Here is a 25,386-nt window from a genome sequence, read left to right as displayed (position 1 = left end):
TGTAGTCAGGATCGAACCCGAGTCTCTGACGCTGTAAGGCTGCAACTCTACCGCTGCACCACTGTGCCGCCCTGCGTTACTCCAGCATTTTCTGTCTATCTTCTTTGTAAGCTCTATTCAGTTCTGCGCTTCACATGGCATGTGAAGAATGTTTTGAACAACATTTTAATACATTTTGCTAAATGGTTATTTTTCTCTTGTAGCTGAAAATTAATGATATTTGCAACCTGTCCCATCTCGAATACCATTGGTAAGCATTTGTTAAAAAAAACTAAAGTTTGTGCCTTTTGTATTATTGATATATGTACCTGGAAGGAAACTGATCCAATGTATGAGGCCGTAAAAGTTTCTAGCAATGGTTACCAATGTCCTTGCAATTTGACATACATAAATATTGAATTACTAGGTTACCAATCAGTTTCAGCCCTCAGGTACTAGCCGACCTTTGTTCTCTGTCAGGTGACATCGAGAAGGTTCTGTTTTTAGTGAGAGAGTTAATCACAAATATAATGAACAATGACAGTTTACCAATGAAATTTCTTGTGCAGCCCTTCCACTGGAATTTAATTCCTATAATTAAACGACTGCTACATAGGCAAAGAATCCGACATGTCCCCATACGGGTAAATGGGAAAATCTTCACTGTGGGAGGCAGTACGATCAGAAAAAAACACAATTATTTATTTTAATCGGCTAGCTCCATTAAAACAGAGCTTTACTGCAGATTTCACTTCACATGCATCATAAATATGAGAACATTCCACTTCTCACAAAGGGTAAGCTGCTAATGCCTTGATTAAATAAAGCTTGTGCCAATTTAGAAGTCAAGAGTATCCAAAAAATCGGTTGGCCACACAGTTCATGGTTAACAATTGGAAGGTTGATTCAAAGTCAAGAAGTTGGAACTTTCAATCACATACTGATAATGTAGCAATTCAGCAACCAATCATTCCCTTATCAAATGATTCCAAGATCTGAACTAAATGCGATGCAGTGAAATTATAGATTGATGACTATAGTTTTAGTTTTGTAGTTTCACAGAGACATGGCTCACCCCCAGTTCCCCAGACTCAGCGGTCCAGCCTGAAGGGTTCTCCATCCACCGCATGGACCGTACCCTGGCATCTGGGAAAGGGAGAGGAGGGGGCGTCTGCCTCATGGTCAACTCTGCGTGGTGTTCAGACGTGACAGTCCTGTCCAACTCCTGCTCTCCACACCTCGAACATCTGGCGGTGAAGTGCCGTCCCTTCTACCTCCCAAGAGAATTCACCTCCGTTATCCTGACCGCGGTCTACATCCCACCCCAGGCAGACGTCCGACTGGCACTGGAGGAGCTGCAGGCCGTGGTCAACAAACACCAGACGTCTTATCCCGAGGCATTTACCACCATTGCTGGGGACTTCAATAAGGCGAATCTCAAGAAATCACTCCCCAACTTCCACCAACTTGTCTCCTGCTGCACCAGAGGACCTAACACCCTCGACCACTGCTACACCACCATCAAGAATGCCTATTGTTCTATCCCTCGCCCTCACTTCAGTAAGTCCGACCATACCACGGTGCTGCTTCTTCCTGCCTACAAGCAGCAATTAAAGAGCGCACCCCCAGAAGTGAGGACAGCACAGAGCTGGTCGAGGGGGGCAGAAGAACAACTCCAGGACTGTTTGGAGTCTGTAGACTGGGCAATGTTCAAGGACTCGGCAACGGACTTGAACGAATATGCCACAGTCATTACAGACTTCATAAAGAAATGTGTGGAGGACTGCATCCCTACAAAAACCTTCCGAGTGTTTCCCAATCAGAAACCTTGGATGAACTTTGAGATCCGCACTCTCCTGAAGTCCAGACACAGGGCATTCACCTCCAATGATACAGTGGTCTACATGAAGACCAGATACGACCTTGGTAAGGCCATCAAAAAGGCCAAAAGGGACTTCTGCTCCAAACTGGAGGACGAGACAGGTGTTCGGCAGCTGTGGCAGGGTCTGAATGCAATCACCTCCTACAAGGCAAAACCAGGAGGCAGCTCGAATGCCGGTGTAACATCACTCCCTGACGAGCTCAATGCGTTTTACGCACGCTTTGACAGGGAGAATACTGATGTGCCTTCCCGATCCCCCATTCGCTGTGATGGCATTTCAGTCTCAGTCACAGAGGCCGATGTCAGGAAATCTTTCAGAGGGGTGAACCCCCGAAAAGCACCTGGACCTGATGGTATACCCGGTCGTGTTCTAAAAACCTGTGCGGACCAACTGGTGGGAGTTTTTACGGACATTTTCAACCTCTCACTTCTGAGGTCTGAGGTCCCCACCTGCTTTAAAAGGGCATCAATTATACCGGTGCCCAAGAAGAGTAAGGTGACGTGCCTCAATGACTATCGACCAGTGGCACTAACGCCGGTGGTGATGAAGTGCTTTGAGAGGTTGATCATGGAGCAAATCAACTCCTACCTCGACAAAAAGCTAGACCCACTGCAGTTCGCATACCGCCACAACAGATCAACGGTGGATGCGATCTCGCTGGCCCTCCACTCCGCACTGGACCACTTGGACAACAAAAACTCATATGTCAGGCTGTTATTCATTGATTACAGCTCGGCATTTAACACAATCATCCCCTCCAAACTGGTTACCAAACTCGCAGAACTGGGTCTCTGCGCATCCCTCTGCAACTGGATCATCGACTTCCTCGTCCACAGACCACAGTCTGTTCGTATTGGTGGAAATGTGTCAGCCTCGATAACAATCAGCACGGGAGCACCTCAAGGCTGCGTGCTCAGCCCCCTGCTGTACTCACTCTATACCCATGACTGCGTAGCGAACCACAGTGCGAACTCCATCATCAAGTTCGCTGACGACACCACTATTGTGGGGCGTATCACTGATGGGGATGAGTCAGAGTACAGAAGAGAGATCGAGCAACTGTCCATATGGTGCCAGTGCAATAACCTGGCCCTCAACACCAGCAAAACCAAGGAACTGATTGTGGACTTTGGAAGGCGTAGGAGGGGGACCCACAGCCCCATTTATATCAACGGGTCGATGGTTGAAAGGGTCAAGACTTCAAATTCCTGGGCGTGCACATCTCTGAAGATCTTTCCTGGTCCGAGAACACTAAAGCAATTATCAAAAAGCTCATCAGCGCCTCTACTTCCTGAGAAGATTATGGAGAGTCGGATTGTCAAGGAAGACTCTCTCTAACTTCTACAGGTGCACAGTCGAGAGCATGCTGACCGGTTGCATCGTGGCTTGGTTCGGCAATTTGAGCGCCCTGGAGAGGAAAAGACTACAAAAAGTAGTAAACACTGCCCAGTCCATCATCGGCTCTGACCTTCCTTCCATCGAGGGGATCTATCGCAGTCGCTGCCTCAAAAAGGCTGGCAGTATCATCAAAGACCCACACCATCCTGGCCACACACTCATCTCCCTGCTACCTTCAGGTAGAAGGTACAGGAGCCTGAAGACTGCAACAACCAGGTTCAGGAATAGCTACTTCCCCTCAGCCATCAGGCTATTAAACCTGGCTCGGACAAAACTCTGATTATTAACAACCACTTTCTGTTATTTGCACTTTACCAGTTTATTTATTCATGTGTGTATATATTTATATCATGGTATATGGACACATTTATCTGTTTTGTAGTAAATGCCTACTATTTTCTGTGTGCTTAAGCAAAGCAAGAATTTCATTGTCCTATACAGGGACACATGACAATAAACTCACTTGAACTTGAACTAGTTTAGCATTATTTCATCTCTCGTGACCAATTCTTAGCATTGATATAGATGTAGAACAGCATAGCATAGGAACAGGCCCTTACATCTGCAATGTTCTTTCCTAACATGATGTCAGGCTAAAGTAATCTATGGCTGCACATGATTCATATTTCCCATTCCCTGCATGTCTGTGTATCTATGTAAAAGCCCCCTTAAATTCCACCACTGATTCTGGCTCCACCATCACTGATACTGTGTTTCAGTCACCCACCAGTCTCTGTGTAAAAAACCTGCCCCACGCCTCTCCTTTAAATTTCCCCCTATCACTTTAAAGCTATGCCCTCTAGTCTTGGACATTTCCACCCTGGGCAAAAGTTTCTGAATGTCTATCCTATCTGTGTCATTTTATATACTTCTATCACATCTTCTATCATATACTTCTATCACATATTAATATACTTCTATCATATCTCCCCTCAGCCTCCAATGCTCCAGAGAAAACAATCCAAGTTTGTCTAACCTCTTCAGATAGCCAATGCCCATTAATCCAGGTCTCATTCTGGTAAACATCTTCTGCACCCTTTCCAAAGCCTCCACCTTCTACCTGTAATGAGGCGACTAGAACTGCACACAATCCTCCAAATGTGGTCAAACCAAAGTCCTGTAAAGCTGCAACATGGTTTCCTTCCTCATATTCTAAATGCCTTGACCAGTGAAGGCAAAATACCATGTGCTTGCTTTACCACTCTATCTACTTGTGTTGTCGCTTTCTGGGAGTTTTGGACTTGGACCCCAAGATCTCCAAGATTGGTTAGATGTTTCAATTCTTTAGTCCACCTTGATTTTTCTTAAGTATTTCCACATTATCCATGAAATCTCAAGGTGTTATTCCACTTGATCAGTATATTGCAAAGGTCTGCATTAAATTACATCTGCCAATTCACTGCTTAATTGAATACTATTTTCAATACTATCATTAATTTCAGTGCTGTCTTCTCCAGTTCCATTGCTTCATTTAATCTGTTACAATTTACAAATTCGATCACTTTGTATTGAGTGTATAAATTTAAGTCAGCTTTTGTTATTAGAAATATTGAGCCTAAAGACTCTCAATTCAATAATCATCCCACCTTACCATGTGAGTATAACTCCTCCAATAAATGTTTTCCCCAGAAATCTATCTGTGCAATGACACGAAATCCATGCTAAGAAGCTGAAAGATTGTAATAACATGGAATGAAATGCACATTTCCAGGGGTATAAATATTGGCACCATTGTACCGATATATTTGAACAAAATGTATTTATTATCTGGTATCAAACTTGCCCAAATTATGTTAACTGTAGTTCAAGGCACAAATATTCACCATCAGGGTAATTTTCTTCCATGTTGGTCTGATAAACAATAGTAATAAAAAGGAACTGCAGATGAGGTTTATACCACAGATAGACACAAAATGCTGGAGTAACTTAGCAGGACAGGCAGCATGTTCGGAGAAAATGGATAGATGGTGTTTCGGGTCGGGACACTTCATCTGACATATTGGTGTGGGAAGATGGGGGGGGGGGGGGGTGTGGGGTGGAGAACTGGAAGCGAGAACAAAAACAGGACAAATTGAGGACAGCAATAGATGACCTCAGGCAAGGAGTTTGGTTCCCTGATAGACTGATTGTTGGCTAGATACGGTATGAGCTTGAGGGATACATTGTTGCAAACAGAGAAATTGGTTAACTGACCTTTAGTGGAGAAAGGGGGGTAGAGGGAGGAAAGGAGGAGGGAGATGTTCGTAGAAGTGACCTAAAATTGGAGAATTTAATGTTCATATTGCTGGGTTCAAAGCTATCCTCCAATTTGCGTGTGGTCTCACACTGGCAATAGAGGAGGCTGAGGACAGAAAGGTCAGTATCACAGTATCACAGACCACCAGGTGGCGCCGCACGATGGCTGCCTCGACAAAGGTCTGTCTCGTCTTTTCCCTCCTTTGTTGTTTTTGGTCTGTTGTTAAATGGATGTTTTAGTGTATCTTTAGTTTTGTATTATGTGGGGAGTTGGGGAAACTTTTTAAATCTCTTTCCTCGATGGAGATGTAACTTTTTCGATATCGTATCACTGTCCGCACTGCGGCCTAACATGGTGGAGCTGGCGGCCGACTTTGGGAGTTCCGATCGCAGGAGACTGCGAACTTAACATCGCGGAGCTGGCGGTCCCTTTGCCAGGGATCGATCTCGGGAGCTCCAAAGACGGGAGCCTGCAGATGTAATATCGTGGAGCTCACGGTCCCTTGGTTAGGGACCGACTTCAGGAACTTCGACCGCCCCGACGCTGGAGCTTCGATAGTCGGCTGCGGGAACTTCGATCGCCCTGACTGCGGATGGTTCGACTGCCCCGACTGCGGGAGAAAAGGAGGATAGAAGATAAGACTTTATTGCCTTCCATCACAGTGAGGAATGTGGTGGAGCCGCTATGGCAGATGTCTATGTTAATTTTTATGTAGTTGTGTGTCTTGTGCTTTTTTTGGTATGACTGTATGGTAAATCAAATTCTTTGTATGTTGCAAAATATTACATGATAAATTACACGAGTTAAGTGTTACGAGTTATGAGTCAGTATGGGGATGGGAAGGGGAGTTATAGTGGTTAGCAGCTGGAGATGCAGTAGGCCTTGGTGAAATGGTGGCCGAGTCTACACTTCGCCTCCCCAATGTATAGGAGCACCAGATGCAGTAGATGATGTTAGAGGAGGTGTATGAGAACCCCTGTCTCACCTGCACGGACTGACGTGGTCCCTGGATGGAGTCGAGGGAGGAGGTAGTCAAGGGAAGGACAGGTGTTGCATCTCCTGCAGTTACAGAGAAAGTTGATTATCACACAACTGAAGGATCAACTTTTACTCTTTCTGAAGATTCAAAAGTTGGGCTTTTAAAACGGCCTATCACAGTGATATATTTTCATAAGCTGCTGAAGGTGACGCCTCGTTGGCAGAGGAGCTGAACCTCTTCTTTGCTCGCTTTGAAGTGGAGCCACCCGAGACAGCCACATCACACCACATGGTCCACAGCAGCCTAACCCTCAAGATAGAGGAGCATGAGGTGAGGCGCACGCTGCGGGCCATCAATCCAAGGAAGGCTACTGGACCCGACGGCGTCTCTGGATGCGTGCTGAAGGACTGCGCTGACCAGCTGGCTGGAGTCTGTACGAGGATTTTCAACCAGTCTCTGGCCCAGTCCACTGTTCCACCCTGTCTGAAGTCCGCAACCATAGTCCCCTTGCCCAAAAAACCCCACATTTCCAGCCTCAACGACTACCGGCCAGTCGCACTCACACCAGTGGTGATGAAGTGTTTTGAAAAACTGGTCCGGGGTCACATCACATCACTCCTGCCCCGAAGCTTTGACCCCCACCAGTTTGCGTACAGAGCGAATAGATCTACAGAGGACGCTGTAGCCACAGCTCTCCATGCTGCACTGTCCCACCTGGAGCAGCGGGGGAGCTACGTGCGGATGCTCTTTGTGGACTACAGCTCTGCCTTTAATACCATCCTTCCCCACAAACTGGTGGACAAACTGGGGGACTTGGGACTTCCACACTCCACCTGCATGTGGATAAATAGCTTCCTGTCGGGTCGCAGCCAGAGAGTCAGAGTGGGCCATCACACATCCACGGCCCTCAGCCTCAGTACCGGCTCTCCACAGGGCTGCGTGCTGAGCCCCCTGCTCTACACCATCTACACACATGACTGCATCCCCGCCCACCACAGAAACACCATTGTCAAATTTGCGGATGACACTACGGTGGTGGGACTCATCTCCGGGGGGGACGAGTACGCCTACCGGGATGAGGTGGAGCAGCTGACAGTGTGGTGTGGAGAAAATAACCTGCTCCTTAACACCTTAAAGACCAAGGAGATAATAATAGACTTCAGGAAGAATAAAACGGACATGGTACCATTAATTATCAGAGGGGACTGTGTGGAGAGGGTGGCGGATTTCCGCTTCCTGGGAATCCATATTGAGGAGGACCTGACGTGGAGCGTGAACACCTCTGCGCTGCTGAAAAAGGTCCAGCAGAGACTGCACTTCCTGAGGGTGCTCAGGAAGAATAACATCACTCAGAGACTGCTGCTGTCCTTTTATCGGTGCTCCATTGAGAGCCTCCTAACATACTGTGTATGCGTATGGTACACCAGCTGCACAGCGGCTCAGAGGAAAGCGCTCCAGAGGGCCATTGACAACGCCCAGAGGATTGTCGGATGCCCTCTCCTTACCTTGGAGGACTTACACAGTTCCCGCTGCATCAAAAAATCCCAGAGTATTATAAAGGACAGTTCCCACTCCCTGTTTGAACTGTTACCGTCAGGCAGACGGTACAGATCTACAAGGACAAGGACAAACAGACTTAAAAACAGTTTTTACCCCACTGCTATAAAGGCACTAAATGTAGCCGCCAAGGAACGCAGGGGCGATACATACATACATGAAATCGACAGAAGGATGTAGGGCTGGGTGTTTATGCGTGCTATTTTTATGATATTTATTTTAGTTGTTTATCTTTTTAAATATTTTACTTTGTATGTATCGTTAGCTTTTAGAAATGTTTGAATGGTGCACTGACTGGCTGACATTTTACAATTTCGTTGTACATGGTTCATGTTACAATGACAATAAAGAAACTATTCTATTCTATTCTAATCAGACTGCTGCACACCACTCTTTAAACTCAGAAAGTACTCAATACAATGCTCACACTGAAACTTGACCCTTATTTGTAACGCTTGCTGAAGCCCAAGTGGTCCTTGCTTCGATCTAACGCTCCACTTATCGAAGACATGGCCGTACTGAATCAGCCTTCCAGACGTCATGGGAACCAACATGGAACAGTGCAGGAGGCGGCACAATGGTGCACCTGGTTGAGCTGCTGTCTCACAGCGCCAGAGAACCAGGTTCGATCCTGACCTCGCATGCTGTCTCTTTTGGAGTTTGCAATTTCTCTCCATGACCACGTGGGTTACCTCCAGGTGCTCCAGTTTCTATTCTATACTATATGTCCTCACATAAGACCTCCCTGGCAATTCCTTACTAGGCTCACTTAATAGGGGGTCCCTGTGCTCTTAATAGGGGGTCCCTGTGCTCCCCTTGAGCAAAGCACATCCATTCTAAGGGTGATGTAAGCCACCACCCTACTGAGATGCCATTCTGCAAGAGTGTTGGTGGTGCGTAAGAAGGAACTGCAGATGCTGGTTTACGCCGAAGATAGGCACAAAATGCTGGAGAAACTCAGCAGGTCAGTCAGCATCCCTGGAGAAAAATAATAGATGATGTTTCGGGTTGAGCTGTGGGCCTGTGCTCTCAAGCCCTGCATGATCAGCTGTATATGCCACCACTGGCACAGTGAGAAATCAACCATTAACAATACAATACAATACAATACAATTCAATTTATTGTCATTTGGACCCCTTGAGGTCCAAACGAAATGCCGTTTCTGCAGCCATACATTACAAACAAATAGACACGAGACACAACATAATTTACATAAACATCCATCACATTGCTGTGATGGAAGGCCAAAAAAACTTCTCTCTCCACTGCACTCCCCCCCCCGATGTCAGAGTCAAAGTCAAAGTCAAAGCCCCCGGCGGGCGATGGCAATTGTCCCGTGGCCATTAAAGCCACGCCGGGTGATGCAAGGTCGCACACCGGGTTCTTGATGTTAGAGCCCCCGGCGTGCGCTCGCAGAGACCCGCAGCCATTCCAAGCCACGCTGTAAGGCCCCGCTCCAGGTGCTCTTCAACCCCGCAACTCGGGCGGGAGAAGTCGCCGCTGCGGAAGCCCTGAAAAGCGGTCTCCCTCCAGGGACCCGCGGGCTCCCGGTGCCGTCCGCCAAACCCGCAGTTGCAGCCACCGAATCTCCGGGGGTCGGGTCGCAGCAGCGTCCACCACAGCTCCACCCGCTCTGGACTCGGCCAGCTCCGCGACGGTGAGGTGAGTAGTCGGCACCACAGCCCCCGGTCTTCCTGTTGGAGGCCGCTCCTCGTTGCAGCCCCAACGACAACGGAGACCCGACAAAGAAAAGGTCGGGTCTCCCGTGCAGGGAGAGATTTAAAAGTTACCCCCACACCACCCCCACCCCCCCCCACACACATACCCCAACAAAAATAACAAAAACTACATAAAAACATAGACATAAAATAATAAAAACGCAGACGGACTGCAGAGGCCGCTGCTGACGAGAGTCGCGCCGCCTACCGCCGCCTAACACCCACTATTCCCTAGAATTGAATCAAATTATCACAGGGTAACTGCTAATACTCATTTGGAAGTGTCTTTGTCAAATACCACAATCTGTTTAGTTAGGTTTAAGGTTTAGGTTTATTATTGTCATGTGTACCAACATAGTGAAACGTTTTGTTTTGCATGATCCACTCAAATTACATAATAATGTACATAATTACGCTCATGCAAAATTCAAATACGGTAGGTAGAGCAAAGGGGAAGAGACAGAGTGCAGAACATAGTTCTCAGCATTGTAATGCATCAGATCCAGAGACAGAATCCAATGCCCCCAGTGTTGTAGAAGAGAATCAGACTGTACCCTAGTTTATGGAAGTGTCAGGTCTCGCGTTTGATCCAGTTTCTGTTTCTTATTGGTTTTTAGTATTAGAGTTTGCATTCTTGTTTTATTTTGGTGTCTCACATCTCCTCTTGTTTCAGGTCCCATTTCCTGTCAGGTCGTTTACCCTCATGTGATTGTTGGCCCCGCCCTGATGTGTTTCACCTGTGTCTCGTTATCCCCTGCTAGTCTGTATTTAAGCCCTTTGTGTTTTAGTTCTCATTGCCAGTTCGTTGTGTATGCTACTTGGTATCACCTCGTTCCAGCTCTAGAAATCTTGTGACCTTGTGATCTCGACCATTGCCTGTTTTTCGACCACTGTTTTTTGCCTGCTCCTAGATTGTACTGCTTCTAAATGTTCTGCCCAACAGGGGCAGGTAGAAGAAGGAATGATTGGGGTGGGAAAGGTCTTTGATTATGTTAGTTGCTTTCCTGAGGCAAACATGAAGTGTAGATGCAGTAAATTGTGCAGAGTCTGGTCTGTCTGATGGACAGGCCTACATGAACTACTCTGCAATTTCTTGCTGTATTAGGCAGAGCTGTTCCCAAACCATGCTTTCTATGGTGTATCGGTAAAAGTTTGTAAGAGTCATTGGATACATGCTTAATTTCCTTGGTCTCCTGAGGAAGTAGAGGCGTTGGTGTGCCTTCATGGCTGATGTTTTAACGTGGTTGGAGCTAAGATACCATACCGGAGGAGGCGCTGTCCTGAACGGCTGCCTGTCCTGCAGCTGTCCGTTTTTTCCCCTTCTTTTTTATTATTTTTAGTTTGTTAAGTGTACAGTCAGGGGGTCTAAATCTTTTATGTGTGGGGGGTGGTGGAGGGGAAGGGGGAAACTGCTTTTCTAAGTCCCTACCTGGTCGGAGGGGTTGCCTTCCTCCGAGCAGCGTCTTCGACCTGTCCTCGCAGCCTACCAGCGGGTCCTGGAGCGACGTTTCCCTGAGAGGACCTGGCCAGAACATCGGCTTTGGTTGCGGCACAGAACGTCGGTGTTGGCGGCGGCGCAGAACATCGGCTTTGGCGGCGGCGCAGCGTTGGAGCGCTGTCATGGAGCGGGCGATGCCTTTCCTGGGTCGCCGCGCTGGGACTCCAGTATGCTTGGTACCGCCGAGGAACATCGTGGAGCCGCGGTTCTGCGGAGCAGCCAGCTGCGACGTTGAACTTACATCTCGCCGAGATCACCAGTGTGCGGAGCTCCGTCTGGCGTGGTCTGTTGGCTTGGAAGCCGCAGGCTCCGGTGGGAAGGCGGCAGTTCCTGGCACACCAAGCCGCTGGGGGTTCTCCCGACGCCGGAGTACCATCACCCGGCGAGAACATCGGGCGCCGTGGCGGCGACTGTGGAGGCCTCAATAGGCCCGACTTTGGGTGGACAAGAGGATGGGGACTGGACTTTGTGCCTTCCCCCACAGTGGGAATCACTGTGGGGGGATGTTTTTATGTTTTGGTGTTGAATTTCTTCATGAATACTGTGTTGTATTTTTATTAGTGTGCTGCAAGGACATCAGAATTTCCCCTGAATAAGGGGATTAATAAAGTCTATCAATCAAGATAGCATTAGGAAGATGTCCATTAGGAAGATGCTTCAGTTCTGGAAAAATTGGCATTAGTGAATTTTTCATCCATTGTCTGTTCACTGGTCAGCATCTTCTCCATTATCAGAGTTTGCTCATAATTGATTAACCCTTAACTTAATCAAATGGCCTGACGGGTTGTGTTTTACACTTCGCATGGCTTTCCACTGTCCTCTGAGTGCCAGAGAATTGTTTTCTCATCTGAACTCTGCTTGCAGAATAAATCTACCAGCAGGAACTTGAATGGTTTTATACAAAGGTTTCTTCAGCCAAGCTTTTGGTAAACTCATTGTAATATTGATGGGTATAAATTGAATGTAAAATGGAAACAATCTGCTGGAGTACATGGAGATTAGAGTCAGTCATTTGGTAGAAAACTGTTCCAGTTGAACAACACAGTGGCAGACTGGGAAACAAGATTATTAAAGGGGGAACATTTGGCTCAGTCAGTTGATTCACTGAGAATCTAACTACCTACTTATATCATTTAATAACACTTTTTAGAATATTGACAGCATTTGAACAAGCATCTAAAGAGGACAATATGATGTGACACACATACACATTGAAACGCACACACACACTTAAACACACATGACACACACTCAGAAATGGACAGAAGGTGTCCAGTTTAATACCTATGACAACAGCTCTGTGAAAGATTTCAAATGGAAGGATGTAGCAAGGAGGTGTGCTGTCTCGCGCAATCACTGATTGAGAGAGCACAACACGTTCAATTTGTCTCACTGAAGTTTCCGGCATAACAACATAAAATGCTGGAAACACTCAGCAGGTCAGGCAGTATCTGTCAGAAAGTGAAATATAACTGACATTTCAGGTAGAAGACTCTTCATCATTCAACACTTGATTTTAGTTTGCAGAGAGAGTAAAGGAAAGGATCGTGTGCATTCTGTCCATAGGAGTGACCCTGAGCATCCCATTGCCTCCCAGTTCAACTCTCAATCTTACCTCCACTTGGACATATAAATCTGTGGCCTGTATTGCTACAAGGAGACACATGCAGACTTAAGGAACTGCACCTCATCTTCAACCCGAGGTCTTTTCAGCCTTCGAGACTCATTGTTATTCCTACAATGTAGACACAAGGGACTGCAGATGTGGTTGTACTAAAAAAGCCACAAAGTGCTGGAGTAACTCAGAGATTCAGGTAGCATCTATGGAGAACATGGCCAGGACCCTTCTTCAAACCGATCGTAAAGGGGAGAGGCATTGGCTTAATCACACACCCACAGAGCTGAAGAGGAAGCAAGTCATCCTCTACCCCAAGGCACTGCCAAAGAAGAAGATTTAAGATAGACAAAAGCACTTCACCTCAAGCTTGTTCATAAATCATAGGAGCAGAATCATTTAAATCATAGGAGCAGGCCATTCAGCCCATCAAGTTTACTCCGCCATTCCATCATGGCTGATATACCTTTCAACCCCTGTTCTCAACCCTATAATCTTTGACACTCTTACTAATCAAGAATCTGGTCATCTCCACATTAATGATTTGGCCACCACACCTCTGTGGCAATGAATTCCACAGTTTCACCACCCTCTGAACAAAGAAATTCCTGCTCATTTCCTTTCGAAAGGTACGTCATTTTATTCTGAGACTGCTCCCTCTGGTCCTAGACTCTTCCACTGGTGGCAACATCCTCTCCACATCCACATTAACCAGGCATTTCGTTATTCAGTAAGTTTCGAAGAGGTCCCTCCCCCTCATGCTTCTAAGTTCCAGTGAGTACAGGCCCAGCCCCATCAAAAGCTCATCATATGTTAAGTCTGTTGTGCCTTTCAGTTGGATCTTGAGTGCTCTGTACTTTATATTTATTCCACACCCTTTGACATCCTTCCTGAATGAAAATCCATTAATCTTATGTTTAATAGTTCCAGATGTCCCAGGTCTTAAAAACTCGTGAAAAGTTTCAAATTTCCATTTATTTTCGCATGGAAAAGGTTTTCCTTTTGGTTAGTGCCATAACAATAATTTTAATGCCATTCTCCTTTATTCCCATTTCTCTTCCTACCAATCGAAACTGTCTCCCTGCATCAACCCTTTCCCTGCATTGACCTACTATGATTTTTATTAGAATTATATTTAGATTTTGGAGATACAGCGTGGAAACAGACACGTTAACCATACGAGTCTGTGCCGACCAGCAAAAACCCATATACTGGCACTTTCCTACACACTACGGGCAATTTACAATATTTTTACCGACGCCAATTAATCTTCAAACCCGTACATATTTGGAATGTGGGAGGATACTGGAGCACCCTGAGAAAACCCACGCGATCATAAGGAGAAGATACAAACTCTGTACAAACAGTACCCCATAGTCAGGATCGAACTAGGGTCTCTGGCACTGTCAGGCAGCAACTCTACCACTGTACCTGAGGGTTTAAGAATAATACCCTCATGGCCTGAACTGAATGGCTGTGACTTTTGCCTGTGTACTGCTGTATCCAATGATAAAGCAGGCTGTGGAGACATGAAGCAAGAGAGCTTGATTTGAATCAATAAATGACTTCATTACATAGCAAGGTGAACGTACAAAATGGCAGTAACGATCAGGCTCTCTTAATTCAACCAGTATAACTAATCTTCTCATAACAATAAAGAATGCCTTCCTTGCATTACATGATGACTTTTAAGTTCCCTCCAGCATGTCTGACGCCTTGGTCTTTGTAAAATCCCAGGCAACTTTGTAGCATCCAGTTTCTACCAGTCTGTTCTCCATTCACCTTGTCTCTCTGTTCATAGCAAAAACGAGATCATAGATTGCTCAAGTTACTGCATGTGTGTGCTTTACAATTGCTGAGAGGCTTATTAGCAAATTGCTCACCTCAAAGCTAGCCTGGTTTGATCTTAACCACTTACCACTTTTATGAATCTGCAGTTTTAATTAATAACATTATTTATTTGTGGGAATAGATAATGTAAATTAAAACAGTGTGCGATGGCGGTCATAAAAGTAAAAAGAGGGGAAAGGTTTAAAGAGTGATTTATCACAGACGTCAGGAAGAATTTCTTCGAACTCTGAGTAATCAACACTTGAAATTGAATTCTGAGTAGCAATGGTAGAGGTGAAACATCCTGTAATTAACAAGTCATTTGGAAGCATGTGATGGAACTGCAACAATTGCTGGAAACCCTGTATACATTATGGTATACTCCCTGAAGCACAAGGGGATGAGAGGTGATCTTATAGAGGTGTATAAAATCAGGAGAGGCATGGATTGGGTGGATGCACGGTGTCTCTTGCCCAGAGTGGGGACATTTTTAAGAAAGGAGGGAGAGAGAAAACAGGGAAACAGACCAGTTAGCTTGACATCGGTGGTGGGGAAAATGCTTGTGTCAATTATTAAAGATGTAATAACAGCGCATTTGGATAGTAGTAACAGGATCAGTCAAAGTCAGCATGGATTTATGAAGTGGAAATCTTGCTTGACTAATCTTCTGGAATTTTTTGAGGATGTAACAAGTAAAATGGATAAAGGGAACCAGTGGATGTAGTGTATCTGGACTTTCAGAAAGCCTTTAATAAGGTCCCATACATGAGATTAGAGGGCAAAATTAAAGCACATCATATTGGTGGTAGGATATTGACATGGATAGAAAATTGGTTGACAGACAGGAAACAAAGAATAGGAATTAACGGGTCCCTTTCAGAATGGCAGGCAGTGATTAATGGGGTACCGCAAGGCTCGGGGGCGATCTCCCCGCCAAGGGTACCATGTAATCCCGTGCTACCTGCTCCACGGTCGGATAGTCAGCGACTAAACCGTCTCCCCCACCTGGTTTGCCAGATGAGGAGGGGGCTGTGGACCCCCAGCAAGACCAAAAACAAGATGTGTCAAAGGGCGGATGAGCTCCCAGCGAGCCAGCGGCCATCCACACTTCAGTAGAAGTTGTGATCACTGTCGTACATAGCATTGTAAGACACCATGCCCGTTGATGTTTTCGACGATGGTGATGATGATGATGATAATGATGATGATGATGATGATGATGATGATGATGATGATGATGATGATGATGATGATGATGATGATGATGATGATGATGATGAGAAGGCAGTGAAGGCCAATTCACTGGATGCATTCAAAAGAGAGTTAGCTAGAGCTCTTCGGGCTAGCGGAATCAAGGGATATGGGGAGATGGCTGAAACGGGGTACTGATTGCGGATTATCAACCATGATCACATTGAACGGCTCGAAGGGTTGAATGGCCTACTCCTGCACCTATTTTCTATGTTTCTTTATTTTGATGAATTGAGAACCAGAGGGCATAGGTTTAAGGTGAAGGGGGAAAGATTTGATAGGAATCTGAGGTGTAACTTTTTCACGCAAATGATGGTGAGTGTATGGAACAAACTGCCAGAGTAAGTAGTTGAGGCAGGGACTACCACGATGTTTAAGAAATAATTAGACAGATATGTGGATAGGACAGGTTTGGAGGGATACGGGCCAAATGCAGGCAGGTGGGTCTATTGTAGATGGGACATGTTGGTCGGTGTGGGCAGGTTTGGCCGAAGGGCCTGTTTCCACTCTCTATAACTCTATGTCTGTTGTAATAACCAATCAGAACCCAGGCGGAAATTTTCACTGTGCTTTTTTTGATGACAAATTGGCCAGAATTACTCCCTCATTTTGTGAAACAGATATTTAGGTATTTATTATCATCCAGATGGATAATAATGTTTGTACCACATTACGTTAGTTTGCCATTCTGAATGTTAATATATAAGAGCATGTGAAGTTGGGAGCAGGTGAGCAAATGGGCGGTAGGCTGGGTGGATTGCGATGCTACCATTAGGAAAATATCTCTAATGCACTGATTTTTTTGAAAGATTGAAAGTTTAGTTAAGTTTAGTTTTTGAGATACTGCGCGGAAACAGGCCCTCCGGCTCACCGAGTCCGAGCCGACCATCAATCCCTGTACACTAGCAATAATCTACACACTAGGGATAATTTACAATTTTTACGAAGCCAATTAGCCTATAGGCCTGTACACCTTTGTAGTGTGGGAGGAAACTGGAGCACCAGGGAAAACCGACGTGGTCACAGGGATTATGTACAAATTCCGTATAGACAGCACCCGTAGTCAGGATCGAACCCGGGTCTCTGGCACTGTAAGGCAGCAACTCTACCGCTGCCCCACCATGCCGCCCCAAGATACAGCATGGAAATTAGACATTCTGCCTGCCCTGTCCACGCTCATCACCCATTCACACTAGTTCTGTGTTATCACATTTTTGCATCCATTCCCTACACACTAGGGGCAAATTACAGAGGCAAATTAGCCTACAAACCAGCAGATTTGGGTATGTGCGAGCACCAGGAGGAAGTGATCATAGGGAGAACATACAAATTCTACATAGACAACTCTCGTGGTTGGCACTGGATCTCTGGCCCTGTAAGACAGCAGATCTACCAGCTGAGATCTTAAGATAATAAATGATCGGAGCAGAGTCAGGCCATTTGACCCATCAAGTCTACTCCGCCATTCAATCGTGGCTGATCTATCACTCCCTCCTAACCCCATTCTCCTTCCTTCTCCCCATAACCTCTGACACCTGTACTAATCAAGAATCTATCGATCTCTGCCTTAAATATATCCACTGATGGCCTCCACAACCTTCTGTGGCAAAGACTTCCACAGATTCACTGCCCTCTGATCCAATGTGCCGCATTTTGCCAAACCCAATTGCATGCGCCTAACTTGTTTGGGGATTGTGGGTTTTACTCTTAAGGTATTAATCAATTCATCATGCCACAGCTAACATGTCTTCAATACATTAATACATGAATGCCTTAATTCAATACATTTTCTGGACTGCTCAGAATTCACTATCGGAAGCAAAGTTAAATCACTGTTCCAAATGTCTTAAAGTCATAAAACAGAAATTTAAATTCTGAGTCTTAAAACAGAAACAAAGTTATATATACGATTTAAATACAAATCCTGAATCCACATTTATTGGAATAATTAAGCAGAGGTAATACTCACTGGGATGAAGACATAATAAATCAGGGTCTGCTGAATGACAAATAGCGATTTTAAGACAAACGTCTAACTTTGCATGAACAATGAGATTAATTGAGGATTCTATCCTTGCAAAAGGCCTAATTGATTTTGCATTAGTCATGCTCTTATAAAGGGGAGGCTAATTCATCAAATTAGGAATTTAAAAATCTACTCGAATTTACTAAAACTCTGTCATTTTTATGGGTGATAGAAGAGAAGGGGCGTTGAAAAAGGCGGAGAGGCACATTTTTTGTGTACTGTTTTGTTCATTGAATCCAAAACTGCAACGTTATTTATTTGCATTTGTATTTTTGTCCAAGTATAAATGCACAAACTAAAAATTGTTTAAACAGTCATAATGATATACTAACATTGTTAGCTAAAAGGTACTTAAATGCCACAGAAGAAAATTCATTTATTTCAATAATTCCATAATAAAGTGTGCCTTATGCATAGGCATAGCAGACCAATAAAAATATAGCCTTCGGATTCTCCTAGCTCAATAAAGATATGTGCAGTAAAACACTTAGGTTGGGCCAGCTCATGTTTTATTCAAGTGCTATGAATTTATTATTTATCTGCACTATGCTGATGATGTTTCTAACTATTTTCTGTCAAAGTGCATATGCATAATGCATAATGATAACAGGAATTCACAAGTTTATTTTAAATAAATGCCTTTATAATGGAAGTGACATTGCTTTTAAAAAGATGGCGGTTTTGTTAACCTTAAATTGATTCGCCTTTGTACCTGTCCGGTGATTCCAAATGTCAAAGAAACAGCAGTAAACAACAGGTTAATGTTTATGTGTAGGAAGGAACTGCAGATGCTGGTTTTCACCGAAGAAAGACACAAAATGCTGGAGTAATTCAGCGGGTCAGGTAGCATCTCTGGATAGAAGGAATGGGCCCATTACTTCTATCCAGAAATACTGCCTGACCCATTGATATATTCCAACATTTTGTGTCTATCTTCAGGTTAATGTTTATAGCAGAGAATTCTGAGTACATTTGAAACTGCAAAAAACACAGACACATAGAACTAATTCTGTTAACAATCAAATACGGATGTCAGCATTTGTAGTGAGCAGTAGTGTGTAAATATACGTTGTTCATAAAAACATGGAAAACTAAACAAAATCTTTGTTACTGCATATTGTTTCCATTACAACACCCTAGTGGTTAGATGGAGGGTCTGAGTATGGATTTTATTTTTCAGTAGCTGAAAGAGTATGAATTAAAATTTACACCTGCAGAAGTCTTAAAAAGCACAATGTGAAGTGAATGGAAATTGGTGAAATTTCTCATCCTACATAAACTATTGTTTCGGGCATTAGATAATTCAGTCAATAAGATTTAAGTAGGAGTTTTGTTCAGAAAACAATCTGTGACTTTGAGCGATGGTTCAGCTTGAGCAGACGGCAGTTGTACAGAATACAATGATATTTCCTCTAATAATATTGCCAACAATGAAATTCGTCAATAGATTTCAACTGAGGTGTGAGTTAAGGACTGATGCACTAATGAGGGTGTCCCTCTTGAAAAATGAAGACAAATGTGGCCAATAAATGTAATAATTCTGCTACCTCACTGCATCAGAAGTAGCTTAATTCTTGAGACACTCAGACTACTTTTAATCGGACTTTGCTGGACTTTATATTGCACTAAAAGTTATTCATGCTATTCCCTTTATCTTGTGCATTGTGAATGGCTCGATTGTAATCATCTATTGCCTTTCCACTGACTGGTTAGCACACAACAAAAGCTTTTCATTGTACCTCGGTACATGTGACAATAATAAACTAAACTAAACTGAACTAAATTGAAGTAGTCTTAGCACAAATAGAAAGGGCTTTTACTTTATCTGGGTAGTTTAACATTTTCAAACCTACCTACTGCAGCCATTAGCAGAACTGGTTTTATTGGCAGGGGGAGGGGGATAGATGACTGATTCTCACTCAGGAGGCAAGTCCTGTGTTCATATATTGTAAGTAAGCTGGGTGCCCCAGAAATTGTCTTGAGTTTTCAGTCAGGCCATCTTGCTTTATCAATGATGGTGAAATGCAGCAGCCAAAGTGATGGAAGAAATAACTCCCTTTCCTAGACCAGGGCAACACAGTGGCGCAGCGGTAGAGTTACTGTCTTACAGCGAATGTAGCGCCGGAGATCCAAGGTTCGGGTGCTGTCTGTATGAAGTTTGTACATTCTCCCCGTGACATGCGTGGGTTTTCAGAAACCGAGATCTTCAGTTTCCTCCCACACTCCAAAGACATACAAGTATGTAGGTTAATTGGCTTGGTAAATGTAAAAAAATTGTCCCAAGTGGGTGTAGGACATTGTTAATGTGCGGGGATCACTGGTCGGCGCGGACCCGGTGGGTCGAAGGGCCTGTTTCTGCGCTGTATCTATAAACTAAAAGAAGTAGCAATACTTCCTGCCAGCATCTCAAAATAATTTGCATCTCCATCTATGATCGGAACAACTGCAAAGCCCCCATTACCACATCTGTAACCTGTGACCTCCCCTAACATCCACCCATTCTGAAGGGGGGTCTCGATCTGAAACGTCACCTATTCCTTTTCTCCAGAGATGCTGCCTGACCCGCTGAGTTTCTCCAGCATTTTGTTCCTATTTTTGGTGTAAACCAGCATCTGAGGTACCTTCCACCACATCCACCCATTCACTTCTGGCCATCAATCCCCAAACCGTGCAAATGACCTCAGTGCTGCCCCTTGTCTGCTCCTGAGCTGTAATCTCAGCTGCAGCACTCTGCATGCAGAAGGGAGCCAAGTCCATCAATCAGGCTGTTTTCTAGCAGGCAAGTCTGGTTAAAATAAAAGCACACATGCTGCGGATTCAAAACACGTCACCAGAATCCACCGACCGATTTGCTCAACATCTCCAGCTTCCCACCCCACTCCTGCCAGCCCCACCTATTTTGCTTGGAAATCCCTTCCCTATTCGACTCTATGATACTGAATTAATGGTTATTGAATCATGGTAATGCAGTTGCTAAAATATCCAAGGGATTACTATAATATCAACCTCATGCTACTAAAATAAATGCTAAAGACGGGTTTTAAATAAAAGATACTGAATAATTTACCGCATAACCATGGGAATGATTGTCGTCCTGGGGCTATAATGTATTTGATAATTATATGGAAGATGCAGAGCTGTGATTATTATCATAACTGTTGATCTGCCACAATATCTGAAATGTTAAGATTGTTCTGAACTGCGCATACATGCATATAAAGCCATTAGTTTAATTTAGTTGGTTTAGTTTAATTTGTTGTCACGTGTACAGTCAAAAGCCTTTGTTGCATGCTAGAAACACAATACATGATCACAATCGAGCCATCCACGGTGTACAAATACACGATAAAGGGAATAATGTGAATAACTTTAGTGCAAGATAAAGTCCAGTAAAGTCCGATCAAAGATAGTCCAGGGGTCTACGAGGTAGATTGTAGCTCAGGACTGTTCTCTAGTTGTTGATAGGATGGTTCAGTTGCCTGATAACAGCTGGGGAGAAACTGTCCCTGAACCTAGATGTGTGCGTTTTCACACTTATATACCTCATGATGCCTGCTAATTAATTTAGAATAAAACAAAACAATTGTACAAAGTCACAAAAATGAAAGAGCTTCCCACAGTTTATGTTTATATTGTTACTGATTTTTTTTCATTGAAGACAGTGATTAAAAGGCTTTTGGCCAAGAAATACACCTCTCTAAGATCACCCCTCATCCTCCTGTGCTGCATGGAATAGAGTCTTAGCCTGCTCAACCTCTCGCTGTAACTCAGGCACTCGTGTCCTGACAACATCCTCATAAATCTCGTAAGATTTCACCATCCATAAAAGTGCTGGAGCAACTCAGCGGGTCAGGCAGCATGTTTGGAGGACACAGATGGGAGACATTTTGGGTCTGGACCCTTCCAGTTCAGTATCACCATCCACAGTATCCATCCGTTTACTTTGTTTTCCTTTATTCATTTTATTTTCCTATGCCACACAATCTCATTAGGTCAGCATTTAATGCAAAATTGTATTCCTCAAAAGCAGAAATAACTCAATAGCAAGTAGAGTATATGATGACTGGTTGGCTCCCTGCCTAATTTTCCTTTATATGGGAGAAAAATAGGGAGTTGATCCAGCACCTCATTTTTGGTGGCCCTCCCGATGTTGAATTTTCATCCCACATTGGCAACTTCTTAGTATTCCTGATGCTGGTGTTAATAACTTAAAGGGGAAATTAGTTAAATACTTTTTTTAAGTAATTTGCCAAGAAGTTGCAATTTACTTTAAGCACTTTGTGCAGCATCCACGCAGACCTCCAGAAAAAGTAGCAGAATTTGACAAAGATATGTTAAAATAATACAACACGTGCTGGAGTAACTCAACGGGACAAGGAAACAGGGAGCAAGCCCCATCGTAGATCAGCAACGACCTGAGAATTAAAGGCTTCGCGATGTGGGGATGTTCACCCACTCTATGAAGGTAATGGATTGGTGACATTTTGGGTCGAGCCCCTGAGTCTGAAGAACGTTCCCAACCTGAAATATCTCCAAACCACTGATGCTGCCTGACCCGCTGAGTTGCTCCAGCACTTTTGTGGTTTGCTTAAGATCTGTAGTTCCTCATTCCTTTATGTTAAAATAAGGCTGTGGCATTATGCACACTGATGCATGTGCTAAAGTAATGATGATGATGATGATGATGATGATGATGAGACCTGTGCAGCCCCTGGCAGTAGCTGTGTGTGGAGCTCAAGAGATGCTGCAATATCACAGGACTAATTGATTACTGCAAACGGAGTCAGTTCTGAAAGAATATTTTTCCCAGCCAGCTGCAGAAAAATACGTCCGTCCTTAATTCACACAGTTGCCCAGTTAATCAACAACTTTCTCTTCTGCTGCCTCCTTGTATCTGTTTTCAATGACCTGCACATTATGCTAATATTGAAGGAAATGATTCTGGATGATTTCATGAAGGTGAAGGATAAAGTGGAAAAAAGGGAAGCTGCAATCTGTGGTGTGTGTGGTTACTCCCTACATGATCCAGTTGACTGAGTGTCAAGCTGTGAGGGACACCACACTACTACAAGGTAAGAGTGGCTTATTCACTGAGGCATGCAGCACGCAGCAGCTCTGAGCATTGAAGGGATACACAGAGTTGCCTCTGCATTCATATAGTGTGATGGAAAATGAGATAGGCAGAGGCTGTGGGTGAACATCCCCCACATCGCGGAGCCTTTGTCTTTGGAGTGTGGGAAGAAACAGGAGCACCCGACGAAAACCCACACAGTCATAGGGAGAACATGCAAACTACACACAGCCAGCACCCATAGTCAGGATCAAACCCGGGTCTCTGGTGCTGTAGGGAAGCAACTCTACTGCTGCACCACTGTGCCGCCCACCAAGCTTGTGAACTTGAAGTTGTTGAGATATGATGAAATTACAGCATAGTAGCAGACCCAACAGCTCATTAAATTTGTACCAACTATCACACACTCATTTACACAAAATGATTTTATTCCCTGCACATTCCCATCTACTTACCCCTGATTCTACCACTGAACCACGTAGGGCCAACTTAAAGGTAAATTAATCTACCAACCCATATGATTTTGGGATATGGGAGAAATCCGAAGCTCCCAGAGGCAGCCCACACTCTCACAGGAAAAATGTGCAAACTGCACAAGACAGAACCCCAGAAATTTTAAAAAGCAAGAAAACTAAATGGGCTTCATTTCACATTTACCTGTTTAATTCTCTTGGACTTTCAACCACGACACTTCAACAATTGTTAAATGGCTTCAAACATTTGCTTTTGTACTTAAATAAGAAATATAAAATATGCATTTAGTCATTTCCCTCGGACCCAATTATTCACGCTGATTTCTGCTCCTCGACCCTTACTCTTACTTTCTGTGTGCATAAACAATGACAAAAGCATCTTCAACAGAGTAAAACATTCCAAGATGCTTTAATGAAACAAGCAGGAAATGTTAACAATTATTGTTTTGTCCCTTAACCTTCTATTTATGAAGCTTCTACTAAACCATCCCAGGGAGTAAAGTTAAAATTTAGTGTTGTCACAAATCGAGGAAACATTATGGAAAATCATCAGGAAATAGTGTATCGGCAAGAAAATTGCAACCTCATTACAAGACACCCCGTTATGTCACAGTTTCAGATATACTGTGTAAGAAAGGAATTACATAACTGTTATTTTTATTTTTATTCCAGGTTGCCTATAGCACAGGTATTAGTTGCCTTTGACATCTGTGTTACTGAGTTTACACTGTAATTGGTTCACTGCAGTCTGTCTGCCTTTTATTGAACTTTGAATTTTACTCTGTACGTAGTTTTGAGTACTTTTCTTAACTCTTGGTTTAAAATCCACCATCACCTATGGGGAGAAACTTGTTCCTCAGAATTGAAGCACAAAATATGCAACACGGCAGAACTTGAACAACTTGCAAGTTAATTCATATTTGTCGCAATTAGTTTTCAGGCGACAAAAATTAACAGTTTGATACTTTCAGACTAAAGACCATCCTCCTTACATCAAAGTGGAACTCTTAATGCCAGAAATTCATGGAAGAATTTCTCAAATAAAATTTAAAATAAATTTCAGAGAATTAAAATAATTATATTCAATTTTAAATTCAAATTAATGCTTGCCAAAAATTATACTAGACAGCCATTCTTCATGCTTTTCCAATGATCAGCACATAAAGCTTTGCTTTGAGGCATTTCTTACTACCAAACCATTGCTGGACTGTTCAGGGTAATGTAAAATGTAACTAATTTCTATTCACAAATAAATACCAATGAAGACAATACAGTAGATATTTAAAAAGTGTCCACCCTTTATATGGCTGTGTTCACATTGCAAGCTGAAGTATTTTAATATTATATTGTATAGTACTGAACTTCAATATGATACCGCATCTTTCAAAAGTCACACCGACCAGAGCGATCTCCACCAGCAATGAGTAGATTAATCATTGTATTCCTGGTAGATCAAGTCTGTCGGAAGAGATGCACAAATGGAATGGTTAGAATCCCTTAACATATGCCTTCATTTGGAAGATTACTCATTAATGACCATTATATATAATCAATGTCCAGTCCCTGTCTAAACTGTTCATTAATTGAATGACACTGACACAGAAGGACATTAATGAAGATTGTTTATTTACTTTAAGCAATTTGGATTTAGCATCGAGGGAGCTTCACTCTAATTGTCACTGTCCATTGCTTTGAATAATTCTTATCTATTCTTGGTAAAATGTACTCCTACTCTGCCGACTTGATGTATTTACTCTTTCGACTGAGTGTCATGAGTAGTGTTCCTGGCTATATTTGGCAGGTATTAACTCGGTCCTTAAAGACTACGAGCAAAGAGTCAGGAAAAACTTGCTACTATATACATTTCAATA

This window comes from Amblyraja radiata, chromosome 6, assembly GCF_010909765.2.
Source record: "Amblyraja radiata isolate CabotCenter1 chromosome 6, sAmbRad1.1.pri, whole genome shotgun sequence".
In the NCBI taxonomy this organism is placed as follows: domain Eukaryota; kingdom Metazoa; phylum Chordata; class Chondrichthyes; order Rajiformes; family Rajidae; genus Amblyraja; species Amblyraja radiata.
The sequence above is the reverse complement of the archived record's forward strand: the minus strand, read 5'-3'. Positions refer to the sequence as shown.